At 40.0% G+C, this 13,795-nt stretch overlaps 1 long non-coding RNA gene across 1 annotated transcript; it reads right to left on the reverse strand.

The window, feature by feature from the left end:
• Positions 1-12,734: 12,734 nt before the first annotated feature.
• Positions 12,735-13,795, reverse strand: LOC130178269 (uncharacterized). Its single transcript, XR_008829137.1, has 3 exons — positions 13,503-13,795; positions 13,203-13,332; positions 12,735-13,014 (listed from the first exon to the last, which is right to left on the reverse strand). It is a non-coding gene; the product is annotated as an uncharacterized LOC130178269 (long non-coding RNA).

Here is a 13,795-nt window from a genome sequence, read left to right on the forward strand (position 1 = left end):
CAGTATGTCACTTAATTATTCTCCTCTCTATAAATAATACACTTCCTTTCATTCAGAGTATTTTATGGAAGTCATGTATAGATGTTTAACTTGATAATCCTAAACAATTGGTAAATCTTCATCGGCAGTTAACAAAGACAGTAGTCTCTTTGTCTTGTGAGATAACTGTGACACATACACATACATAATGGTATTATATCAGCATGGTTTTTTTTTTTTATTACATACACTTTTTAACGTTTACGTCTAGTTTTGTGTCAATTTATAAAATGCCTTCCTCCAAGATTCTGGTTTTGAAACTGCAATAAAAAAAATAAAAAAAATCAGGAAGCCACATTAACTCATTCCAACCTTTGAAAACATATTCATAATTTAACCCCCTTTAGAAAAGAATTGATAGTGATTAAATACTAAAAACACTCATTGTCATGGAAAAATAACAATCTGAGAGCCTGAAATAGAGAAGAGCTGGGGTTGTCTGAGGTTAAAAGACTTGTTTTTGCTTCCCACATGCTGCGAACAAACTGGTTGCCAAACAACAGAGTGCATGGTGTGTGTGGTGATTTGGCCTGACCTATAACATTTAATCTTCGGCTATCTGACAGTTGTGTGCACGGCTCCAGTTACCTATGAGATGTTACACATACCTCTCCACTCCTTCACAACACTCTGAGACACCCTGAAGCACCAAAAAGTATGATATTATTGAATTATATAATGATCCTGATATAAATGATTCCTTTGTTTCTTGAGTCTGAATCAAATAAATTCTGTCCAGTCAAAGAGTTGGAGTTCCAGCACTTAAGTTTTAACTGATATTTTCACAGTTTAACAAGACCTTTACTCTTCTCCTTGCAACTTCATCTGCCAGTCTGTCATGAAACATGAAGAGACTCTTGAGAGAAAATAAAAGTGTGTGATAGTTCATTATCAGTGACACTGTTACCTGCTCTTACAGGTTTGGCACGGCCCTCACCTGTTTTCACTCCCACTGCTTCAGCTGCAGCTTCCCCTACGGCATCTCCCTCACAACCTGACACTGCAGCTGCAGCTCCCTCCACACCGGGGTCAAGTCACCTCTCCTGTACAGCGGAGGAGGTGAGGGCGGAGCTCAAGAGGCTACGTTCCGGTACCTTAAATATGGCGACCAGGTGAGATAAATAACTACGGACCGGTGGCCCTCACATCACACATCATGCAGGGTCTTGGATCGGCTGCTTCTCTACCTTCTAAGGTCACAGGTTGAACATGCACTAGACTTCCTACAGTTCGCCTGCAAGCAACATACTGGAGTGGATGATGCCGTCCTTTACATGCTCCACCGGGCCCATTCTTACTTGGATGAGTCATGTAGTTACAAGGATTAAGTTCTTTGATTTTTCAAGCTCATTTAACACCATCCAACCCCCTCCATTCTTAAAGACAAGTATGAAGGGATGTGGGTGGATTCCTGCTTCACGTCATGGATTGTGGATTACCTGACAAGACGACCACAGTAAGTCAGGCTGGGTAACTGTCTCAGGGACAGTGATGAGCATCACTGGGGCTCCACAGGGGACTATGGACTGGGGTATATGGCTGACTTTAAATACAACTCTGAGTCTTGCCACATCCAGAAATACTCAGATGACACAGCTATTGTGGCGCGTATCAGGAACGGGCAGGAAGAGCAGTACAGGGATCTGACGATGGCCTTCAGTGAATGGAGCGACAAGAGCTGCCTCCTTCTGAACACCTCCAAGACCAAGGAGATGGTCATGGACTTTCGGAGGTCTAGGCCCACCATTCAGCTAGTCAACATTCGAGGGAAGGACATTGAGGTGGTGCACACTTATAAATACCTAGGTGTGCACCTGGACAGTAAACTGGAGTGGTCCCTGAAGAAGGATGCCATCTACTGGAAGGGGCAGAGGTGGCCAGTGTACTTTTGCAGCTGGCGAAAAAGGCTGGGTCTGTGCTTGGTAGGAGTCTGGACTCACTCAGGACTGTTGTGTAGAGACGCATGCAATGATAGATGGACGCCGTCTTGGACAATACCAACCGTCCCCTCCACAACATTCAAGCAGGACAACATCTCATCTCACTGCGCTGCAGAACAGAGAGGTTCAGGAGATCCTTTGTTCCCACTACCATCAAGTTATACAACCACTCAGCCAAAGGAAGTGGACTAATTTCATTACTATTATTTATATATTATTAACTGTTCCATCTGTGCTGCTGTTAGTGGCTCATTCTGAGAATCTCCTTAAAAATCATTGGAGGAAAGAAACTTACACATCTGTTCAAGTACTGCACGTATGCACAATACTGAGGTGCGTACTCCTCTTCCTTGAGTATTTAAGTTTTATACTACTAAATACTAGTTTTATAGTTTAATAGTTTTTACTCCATTACATTTATCTGATAGCTGTTGTTATTGGTTAAATTGTAGATTTTGATTTTTAAAAACCTTTGATGAGCACATAGCAAAATATCTAGAATCAGCTCTACCTCAACCAGCCAAACCTTTAGAATAAATGCTGCTTAGATTTTAATACAGTAATAATTACGACTTTTATACTTTAAGTAAATTTTGGCATTTCACATTTGCATTTGTTGAAGTTTATATTGTTAAGGGGATAATTTCTTGTAAGGAAAATGGCTTGTGGGTAAAAAAAAGAAATAGAAGGAATAAAAAAGAGTTAAGTGACCTGTTACATTTTAAAGCAAATTACAGTTTTCATTGACTAAGTGAATTGAATGCAACATTTTTAAAGCTTGCCAATCAAAAAACACCGTTGAGAAATTTCTTCATCTGCACTCATGGGTCAGATGGTCCTGTTCTAGTCAGTGAGTGATCACAGAGGGATTGCCTAACACAGATAATAGGATTCAGGCTTCATGCCACAGAAAATTGAACAAATTACACAGTATAGGCTATGTAGATGCTTAATGTGGCATAAATAAGTATCTAAATTGATCTTTCCCATCTAGTCATGCAACAAAAAGAACCTGATGCTTGTCTGTGAACACACAGGCTCTGACACAGCTGCTGTTGCTGCTAATGAAAAGAACACTATAGACAAAACCAGCGATTAGTTCTTAAACAGTCACGGGAAGCTCATAGCATCTTGATTCAGCTGTGTGTACGCAGTGTTCCCATCTGATTCAATTTACAGGGAACATGTGAGTGTCACTCAGAGGACAGAACGCAGAAAAGTACAGGACAATGACAACAGGAAGCTGTGAGCGCACTGCTGGCGAAAATTGGCTAAAATGTACTATCTGTATGTGACGCTTTGATTTCACTCCCTCCACCCCTTGTATGGCCTGGGGAGATATTTAGTGCTTACTGCCTGTCGCTTAGAGGGGAGCTACACCAAGCCTACGGAAGACAACTTAAAAAAAAAACGCGGAAGGAAAAGATCGATGCCATTTTCTTTTTCTTTTTTTTTTAATGTTTTTATTGAACATTTCCAAGATATGAATTTACTCACTTCACAACATGACACAAATCACAACACACAACATCATGGCTTGTAGAATATACCATAGATCTATAGTGCACAAATAAGAGCACACATGCACACACAATAAGAGTAATACAGAGTATTGAAGTTAAAGACCCCGGACTAGAAGAAGGCTGCCTTTTGTCTCTACAGATATGATTTCTTAGTTCTTGGGTTTGAAATGCATTTTGTTCCAGCTCAGTAAAGATGTCAGAGGCAAGTGTTGACAGGAAGTATCCTGTTTTACAGGTTGATTTTGCAACCAGATACTTTTTTTCCAGAACTAGTTAGCCTTAGCCTTTAAAGTCAGAAATGTAAGACTGAGAAACATACAAAATTAAATTATCTGTATAAAATGATAACTTATATGTCTGGCCTCCTCCACTGACTTCTTTCAAGTCTGATTTGCTCCTTATTGCTGTTGGCGAGAGCCTAATAGTTATATCAAAAAGAAGCGGGAACAAAGGGCAGCCTTGTCTGTTGCCTCAGTAGAAGGCAAAATAATTACAACTTTGTTTGCTCTAATGCAAGACTTTGGTGAAGCATACAGGACCTCAATCCAGAAACAAAAAGCTAGGACAAAGCTGAAATCATTTATGTCTGTATACAGAAAATTATATTCAATTCAAATGTCTTGTGGGTATCAATAGGGACACATACAGAGCCAGAGATCCAGACATACATAAAGTATGTGAAATACTTACCAGAGAATGGTCGCCTTGAGATGAATCTTGTTTGATCAGGATGCATTATAGAGTTCATGACCTCGTCAAGCCTGGCTGCAAGGACATTGCTGTGAGTTGGATGGGACGACCAGCGGAGAGAGCTCAGGTAAACAGGGTGTTCAGCCCTCACCATCGATTATGGACCCCGGAGAGCATCGGTTGCTAGGGCTAATCTTGGTCTTTAAGCCATGGGTCACCAAGTGTTCATTCAAGAGTGATTCATCCTTCTACGGAAAAATCAAAGTGGTTGCTGCTGTGCTGGCAGTCTGTCATGCTGGTTTTGCAGAGCCAGTGGAGATATCACATTAAGAGACCACACACGCGCAGCATGACACGCTGACTGGTTGGGGATGGAACTTGTGTAAAGCAATACCCGCAGCCATTTGGGGATGCAAAGCCAACGGCTCCCTTCGAGGGGTGATTAATGAAAATCTGCGAGCCCTTTGAGATGTGATGGTGTCAGTGAGACTCGACTCCCACACTCTAAATACTAGCAGCCATCCATCCTCAGGTCCTTCTAACATCCAAGTGCCATCTGGCTTTCTCTCTGGAAACACACATGCATAAAGGCGTCTTTGATAAATGCTCATAGTGTGTGGAGTCAGTTCAATAACTTTTCATGAGTTCTTCTGTGGTAAAATGACTCTGAAATTTTCCCCCAAAATATTTTGTTTTTCACCTTTCATAAAACATAATGAAGGATATAAGTCAGGGCAGGAGACGTTTCATGCACATTAATGATTTCAAATGGGAAGCCAATGTTAGGCCGAAGACATACGGTGGCTCTCAAGAGGATACTATCTGAATAAAATATTAAACTTGTTATTAGTAAATTCTAATCCAATATTTGCAACTGCCAAAGCTATGGAGGCCTGGGGGGTTCAAAATTAAACATTGTTGCTTAGGTCTGAAAAATTGGACAGCCAATCACAGAACTGGATGTGCCCAGAAACCCCGTCTCCAAGAAATACATTTGTAGGAAACATAACTATATTGGGATCATGTTTCCTGTTAATGTAATGAAGATGTATCGTTAATTCATTTATTGTGCAAGTCGCAAATATGTTGAACTGAACATCGATCAAGCGATCAAAATGTCCAATCTTTGCAGTACAATATCCACATAAAAAATGTATTTTCTGGTTATGGTTTCTGTTAAATTGTGTATAAAAGTAATTTCTAGGACACAGGGCTGGTTTATTTCTGTCTCTGAGAAAGACTTTGACATGAAAAGTGACTTTATAAAATAAAATCTATAGAATTTAGTGTTAAACACTTTAGCTCTCCAGACAACATGACACATATGGCTGTTACAAAAACATATTGGTTAAGATTGTGGGAAACGTTGACTTTTGGCAGGATGTGAACAACGGTCATATCAAAATCCAACACTTTGTACAACAAGAAAATCCACCCCGACTTCTTCCCTAAAGTACTAGTCTTTTATACACACACCTAAAAACTACACTTTGTTCAATTTCCCATGTCATTTAGAAAATGCAACAAAGACAGGTAACGCTTACTGAGATGATTAAAACAAAGCTGCTAAGAACCGACTTAAAACCAAAACCAACAGAAACCAAGTCACAGTGCTGCAGTGTGTTTTACTGTCAGTGGATGAGTCAGTGAGTGTGTGGGACAGTGGAGGGCTTGAGAGTTTACTCAAAGACAAACTGAAAGAAACTGCAACAAAAGTACCATGCATTTCTGTGACCTAAAGCCAAGCTGCTAGTAATTATGATATGATGTTATGATGCTAAATGCTAAGTGTTCGCTGTAAAGTTCAAGTTCAGTTTGATCCTTATTGTCAGGCATACAAAGCATCAGACATAAAAACATAACAAACATCTGAACGCATGGGCACAGCCAAAAACTGAGTGTTGCTCAAATAACTTGAGGCGTTGAGATAAAATTGGAATATTCATCGCTTTGCCTTCCCCTTCCCAGAAGCAGTGTTTGTTCAGTTATTAGTCGGGTTAACAGTGAGGAAACCCTCGTAATGAGGACTATCTAAAAGGGAAATAATTCCTCTGTTAATAGGAAAGGCTGCGGGCTGTAACGGAGCATGGTTTTCAAGGGTGATTCCACTGATGTTTGGAAATGAAAAATGAAAGAAATAAAGAGATTTAAGGGTGTCATACAGTGAACTGTGTGAACCTCACTGACATCTGCTGTGATCCCTTCACATGCACCTTTGAGTGCCTCACACTTAGCACTGTGTGTTCTCATCACAGCCTGCGTCAATGGAGACCACTGAGTATGCTGTCAAAGCAAATAGACAGGTAGCCATTGTTCCATATAGTCCCGATAATAATTAATCCATTTTAATGACCTTGTCTCATTTACTTTCACTGCATTCTGAACTATAAACTCCACCACGAAGAGACTGACACGGGCTGGACTGAATAACACGGTCAGGGATGTCAGAGTGAATCCATCCCTGCTGTGAGAAAAAGGATTTAGCAGATGTCTTATCAGATGAAAACTGGATCTCCATGTTTAGTATATTTTGACTCCAGTCAGACTCTTTGGGGAAGTCTTGTAAAAGTTTATTTTTTCCCAGATTCTGACTCCTGACTCTGACTTGTTTTGAGCCTCTTCTTGCCTCATCCCTTCTCTCTTTCCATACCTCTGCACATTGTCAAGTAGCAAGCAATACTGAAATCATTTTCTGGTGGTGACATAGCCCCGAGCTGATTTTACAGCTAGTGTAAGTGCCAGTATGATTTAAAGGTGTTTTCATCTCAGTGGTCGAAAAGCAGGAATATATGTGATGGTTTCCATCCTCTCCTGTGCCCTCACAGAGGAATGTGATCTCTCAATCCACCCAGATCTCCTGTGGCAGACTGTGAACTGTGTGTGAACCGTTTGACATGGATGTGGATCATCAACTCTCACAGGTCTCACAGGACGTGGATCAAGACTGGACCCTCAAATAAAGACCCTTTATCTAAAGATTGTTGTGTACATGTTCTAAAGACATGTACATTTACACAGGTGGCGATTCAAAGAGTGGGTTGCATTCACATCTGATGAAAAGATAAAGTTATTAAAGTTAAATTAAAGTTAGTTAAATTTTCTCTTGAATTTTTTTACATTTCTTTTTGCAGTTTTGAAATAAAGGATGAATTCTGAAAATATCAGCTTCTCTGATGCCTTCTATCATTTTGTAACTGACCACCGGATACAGCAGTGAACAGTGTGGCTTACAGCCAGGGGCCAGTGTCTCTGGCAGACAGTGTGATGTGATTATGTTTCCTCCTCCTTGTCTCGTCTGTGTTACTGCACCTCGGAGCAAACTGATCCAGCCAGCAGACACTGCCTAGTCCTGGAAATCTGTCACCTGCAGGTGTCAAATGCAGAGACAGAGGGCCCTCCTACACTGCGGCTGGTACCCAAATAACCCCGATGATTTGTCTCATGTACGATGCTGCCCCCCTTTCACACCTCCCCGTCGCTCCTGTGCGGAGCAGTTGTTTACCTCTAGCTTGGGTTACACTTGTGGTTGGGCCTTGGCGAGTCTTGTGAAACCAAAGAGATGACCTGGAATTCTATCCTTTGACCCCTGTGTGAAAGGTCTGCTTGTGACGAGGCTGCACTCACATGATTGGGTTCTTTCTTTCTTTCTTTCGTTCTTTCTTTCTTTCTTTTTTAAAAATCAACCAAACTATTAACCATTTTTGTGCAGAGAGACAATGCAAAATCAATACAGCCAACAATAGAAAACCACACCTACAATATGCAATTAAATAAACATCTTTATAATAAATAAATACATGCTCTATTCAACACTCCAGGGCAAAACACTGCTGCACGTCGCACACAGTATCATGTTTCAGGTCGCACTCCTCAAACTGGATTTACCACCTTGGTTTATAGCCTGACCTTGAATGGTGGGAATGTGAGCCATAGCTGACACAAGGCAAACAGACTGCATATCATTTAGAAACTCTGAGCACAGGGTTGTTACAGTTACATTTAAAAAAGAATTGTTTACAGCACAATAAACAACCTGCTACATAAAGAGAGTGCACAGCAGCCACAGATAACAGAGCAACACATGAAACATTTTTAAATTCCTGTGACCCCAACAATAAAAGTGATAGTAATAGCACCTTCGAGTTTGGTCACAGAGATATAAAAACACACTCGCTGCTTTGTTTATAGGTCAGTGTGTTCAGGAGCCAGCTTGAACAGAATGAACAGAACAAGAAGTCAACAGGACACAGGGTTCAGCTACCTCACTGCCAGACAGCACTGATGCAAAAATAAATATTTGGTGATCTGATGGAATTGCAATTGATTTAAAATACAATCTGTTAAAGATTTGACTTAAACTGTGAGTAAATTTGATGTCAGACTAAACAATAACTTAATGGGCTGTGCCTCTCCTTCCACAACATTGGACCAGAGCCTGCGTGCTGCACAAGCTGAATTTTTTTGGTCAGGTTTTGCTTCATTGAGGTTTTTGGTTGCAGGGATCAGATTCCTCCAAGTGCTGCGTTGTTATCCATGGCTTCGCTCTTTTCAGATTTCCCTGGATCTTATGAACCTCTCTCAGATTTTCTCTCAAGATGCAAATTATGCTGACATGATTGTTGTTTTGGCTTCCAGAAACAGTGGATTCATCACACCACTGCAAAATCACTTCCAGGCTGGACCTAGTTTGCTGAAGTAATGTGTTATTGATGGTGATAAATGATCCACTAACATAGAGATATTGCTTGAGTTCAAGTGAACCTCAAAACACAGAGTGGATAAAGGAACAGATTTGGGGAAATATGCTTGTTTGCTTTCTTGCCGAGAATTAGACGAGAAGATTGATGGCACATTCATGTCTTTCCAATCAATGTGAAGCTACAGCCAGTAACTGATTATCTTAGCTTAGCAAGCTTAGTTTAGCAGCTTAGAGTGGAAATAGGGGGAGACAGCGAGCATGACTTTGTCTAAATGCAACAAAACCCACCAACCAGAACCTATAAAGCTCACTACTTAACACGTTGTATCTCATTTTGGTCCATTCAAAACATTTCTGTGTAAAAATGAGCGATTACTTGCAATTAGCCTTTGGACAAAGCCACTCTAAGCCTATAAGATTGGAAAGCCACTTTCCAATCTTATAGGCCCCATATTTCCATATTTGACACTTTTCTGGTGTTTTTATTTGAAGTGTTGATGTCCATACGAGCCTTTCTTCTGATTGGCTGACTTTTTTCTGGGTGATCAAAAAAAAAACCAAAAAAAACCCCCAGCAGATTTCTGGTAAACATTCAGAGAAACCAAATCCTGCAAGGTTGGATGGTGGGTGCAGGTGGGTGGGGCACAAAGTTACGAAAGTCCTGACGGCTCATTTTAAGACACGGTTACAGGCTTTGTGCATTTCTCTGTGGACGGAGAGCTTTGATACTTTCATAGTATCAATATAGAACCTAGACCTGATCTATAATAAAAAAAGATATGGAAGTCTCTCTTTATACAATATGGGACCTTTAATGCTAAGCTAAGCTAACAGCTTGCTGGCTGTAGCTCCATGTAACGGGGTATCAATCTTCTCATCTACTAATCTTCTCAATAAAGTGAATAAGTGTACTTCACAAAATGTCAGACTATTCTTTAAGAAAAAAATATAGACATATGTAACGTAGTGGTGTAATTATGAAAAATTAATGTTAAACAAATTGCAAGAAAGCATTTTATTTGAATATCTCATTTGATCTAGAAGCTCAAGAGTCTTGTGCAAAAAAGTAATTGACAGTTAAAAAAAAAGCCAAGCTTGGTCTTACTCGTAGATAAATATACGCAGTATGTGAAGCAAAATGCCAGAGCAGATTTACCTTTACAACCATAGTAACCTTATATTTCATTAATAAATTGAGTATATCTACGTAGAGCAAACTGCTTCTTTTGCTGTCTGACAGTTAAACACTGAAAACACAATGGCCTTTGTTTTGTAAGTAGGAATCCGAGTACTAAAACATCAAAAACTTCAGTGCAACATGGATGATTAAAAGCATAACATCTGCTCTGTGAGTGACACTCCCCTTTTTCCATGTTCCACCAGCATTCCTGTAACTACCAGCACATACATTTTAACTGTTGGCCACATGAATCTCCCACACATCCCTGCAGAGAGGGGCGGGCATGCACTGCTGGGGCATGTCATATTTTCTAAGCAGCAGTTAAAAATTTTAATATATCCATCCGTTTGACATCAACACAGGTTATACATTAACCTGGTTTTCAGATACTTCCACTGTAGAAGCAGAATGCACTGTTTGCTCCCTCACCTGTTTTTTTCAAGGGCAGATGTTTCCCTTTTAGAACGTGTAATAAATCAGAAGCTATTGCAGAGGCAGAAAAGGTTGAAAACAAAAATAACACTTATATTCCAAGCATGCTTTAGTGAGAGGATAATGCACCGTCTTGTCTGTTTCCTCGCCTGTTCTTCTCTGAGGTGCTGGCACTGCAAACTGAGAGGGAAAAGTAAAACTCACAATCAAAACCTGTGGGTTGTTTTTGATTTATGATAAAAAAAATATAACTAATTTCACCCCAGCAGTGGGTCATTTTGCACCAGCTGGGCTCAGTGAATCACATCTGTACCCAATGCTCAGGTTACACAGTGATAGATATCAGTAGAGGTAACTAAGAGACAGTCCTAATGATGCACTTGTCCACCATTAGCGTTCTGCTGGGCTGTCTCCTGGAAACATCCAATGACTGTCACGGGATTGCGTGCATATTACCAGCATGGAGTGATGTTGTATGGTTCATGCAATGCAAACCTGTGCTTAAGGTTGAGGGAGGAGCTGTCACATGAACATGCATGGAATGCTTTCCTTCTGGTTACCAGCAGGCAGCTGAGCCTGACAGCAATCTCCACAGAAAACAAGAGCAGGGAAGATGCTGTCAGTACAATAAAAGTTTAAAAGTGGAAATGTCACACGTCATACACAGCAAGCACAGTGGTGAGACGATTACTATGGTTACAGTGTAATTCAATTGTGTTTTTTACCTCGTCTCAACATTTCAAAAGAAAAGATGACAATTATTGCAGTTACTGTGTCTACAGTCACCAGGTTTTTGCACTTATCATTCGTGGAATATTTTCATTCTTTAAATGACAGCACATTATCCTGTGTTATACATTTACTTGTAAGGTTTTTTTTGAAACTTTACGTTTAGGACTGTTTTAGGGGGGAAGGGGAAATTCAGAAAAGGGGAAGTGTTATGTATTTGTCTTTTTTCTGAATGTATATGAATGTATCATAGAAAGTGACAGTGATAGTGAGAGGTTTCAGTTCAAAAATAACGAATGGCTAGAATATTCAGTAAACAGGACACATCATTTTGTTATAGCTTATAGCTTGACATTGGCTAATTCCACTTCTAGCATTTGATTATAGTAAGTGACTATGTGGAAATTATCATGGCTTCAATATATTAACATTTAGATTTGGAGTGAACCATAAAAATTTTAGCACTTTTAGTTGTTTATGACAAAGTGAATTGTACCACTTTAATAGTGTTATATTACTATGGAATATTGTGGGAAAGGTGCTGCAGTTTTTCTCTTAGTCACCCTAATAATTTCCACACAGTCCCTTAAAAAATCACCTTCAGTAATATTGGTCTTTGACAATAACAACAAAAGTAGCTGTTGGGATATCTGTTGTATAACCTAAGCAAATCTAGCAATAATGTTTGCTCATCCTAGGAGCTCTGTCCCAGTTTCCCTCCTCTGTGGTATGCAGACTTCTGGCATCTTCTCTCAAAGCCTCCTGCTGCCAACTCCTTTTAAATTGTCGGCTGTGAAAGACAGTATTTTTTTCATTGACCCACCAACACGGAACGAGATGAACCTCAGGCTTCTTCAGAGGTCACAGAGTTATCTAATTCACACATCACATCCGGATTAGCAGCTAATCAGCGAGTTGGTAGTATGACAAGTCCCCCAGTGTCTGCAGCTGGCAGCCAGACTGCAACTAATGGTATTAGCTCCCTGCTCTCTATGAGCCTTATCTCCTTATCTCAAAGGTATAATCAGCAACTTCTCAGACCTTTAAAGGTCTGAAAGGACCCACTTTTGATCCTGTGATTTTTTTTTAGTCCTCTGAACCTAAACTGTGTCAAAATAATGTCACATAATAATGATTAAAAAATACGTTAAAATAATGTTGGTATTGCAACAAAATCTCTGGAGAAAATTTTCAAAGTGAATGGGTATAAATATTTTATATGAATGAATCACTGTGCAGCAATTACGGTATGTCTCAAAGGAGATCACCTGACTACTACTACACACAGTGTTCATCTCCCTGAGCGTTTCTATTGCGCTGCAGCCACAACAAAAGCATTGCAGGGAATACAATCCTTCCTTTGTGAAGTTCATAACGTTTGGCTGCTGCTTATGTTTAAGCTTAAAATACAGTCCACAAACTATAGGCTCACTTGATCACTTTGCTATGACACTTTGAGGTTTAACTCAGGTTGCCTTGCATATATTTTCCTTATTCACAAGAATAAGTTAGAAGGTGAGTCTCTGATTTTTATTTCCAACATTTTTTCCGCAGTCCCACATTAGTATTTCTCCTCCAGTGTTTACAAAATATTGAACAAGCATGCACAAAAACCAGTAGGACACAATCCAACATCATCCAGAGCCGCTGTTTATATTTCAGTGACATTCACATAATTGCCCACTTCGGTTTGTGTTGTGTTTTTGCAGTTATCTCTGGGATGAAGAAGAGTCAAAGACAAACCAAACAGGTTTCTGACATGTCAGTGGACACAACACCAGACTGTTGAGGAAACAAAAGAACAGGGAAATAAGCAACAAGAACAATCAAATGTTTAGAAATTACACAATTAAATATTTTTAAATCATTTTAAATTTTAAATAAATAAATAAAAAATAAAAAAGTGACTATCCTTCTCTTTAGACTACCATATCTTCTTCAAAACAGGATGGTATGCATTGAAAGTGCACCTCATTGGTTGGTTGACTGCTGGCATTTCCTTGTTGCCACAGAGGAGGACAGTGTGTAGGGGCGATACACACACGGATAAACATATGCTGCAGGCACAGTTTTTGTTATCCCTTTAAAATGTGTGCAGACCTTATTATAGGAAGACAAAAAGAAGAAATTCTCAATATTAGATGAACAAATAACAAATCAAAAATCTTTCATGACAGCAGATTTTTCAATATGACAACGGGATCCAGATGTTTATTTCAGAGCACACACACACACACATGCACTTTTTCAGTAACATGCTGTTTGCATACACTTTCACATTTGCCTCTGGGAGCTGCCTGGTGCAATAACAGTCTGCTTCTGTTGATGAGGTGAAAGACATCATCCCCTCGTTCATTTTCCTCATCCAAATTTTCCCAGCTGCTCTATTGTGAAGGTAAATTTCCAAAGCTAAACCGCTGGAGAGGCACCCAGGATCACATCTATAAGTTTCCTCTCTCTCTCTCTCACACACCCACTCCCACAAACACTCACACACCACACCTCTTGTTTCTGCGTAGCCCTGCCCACCCCCATCCACCTCCCTGAGGCTTTGCTGTAAAAC

Source organism: Seriola aureovittata, chromosome 12 (genome assembly GCF_021018895.1).
Source record: "Seriola aureovittata isolate HTS-2021-v1 ecotype China chromosome 12, ASM2101889v1, whole genome shotgun sequence".
Classification (NCBI taxonomy): domain Eukaryota; kingdom Metazoa; phylum Chordata; class Actinopteri; order Carangiformes; family Carangidae; genus Seriola; species Seriola aureovittata.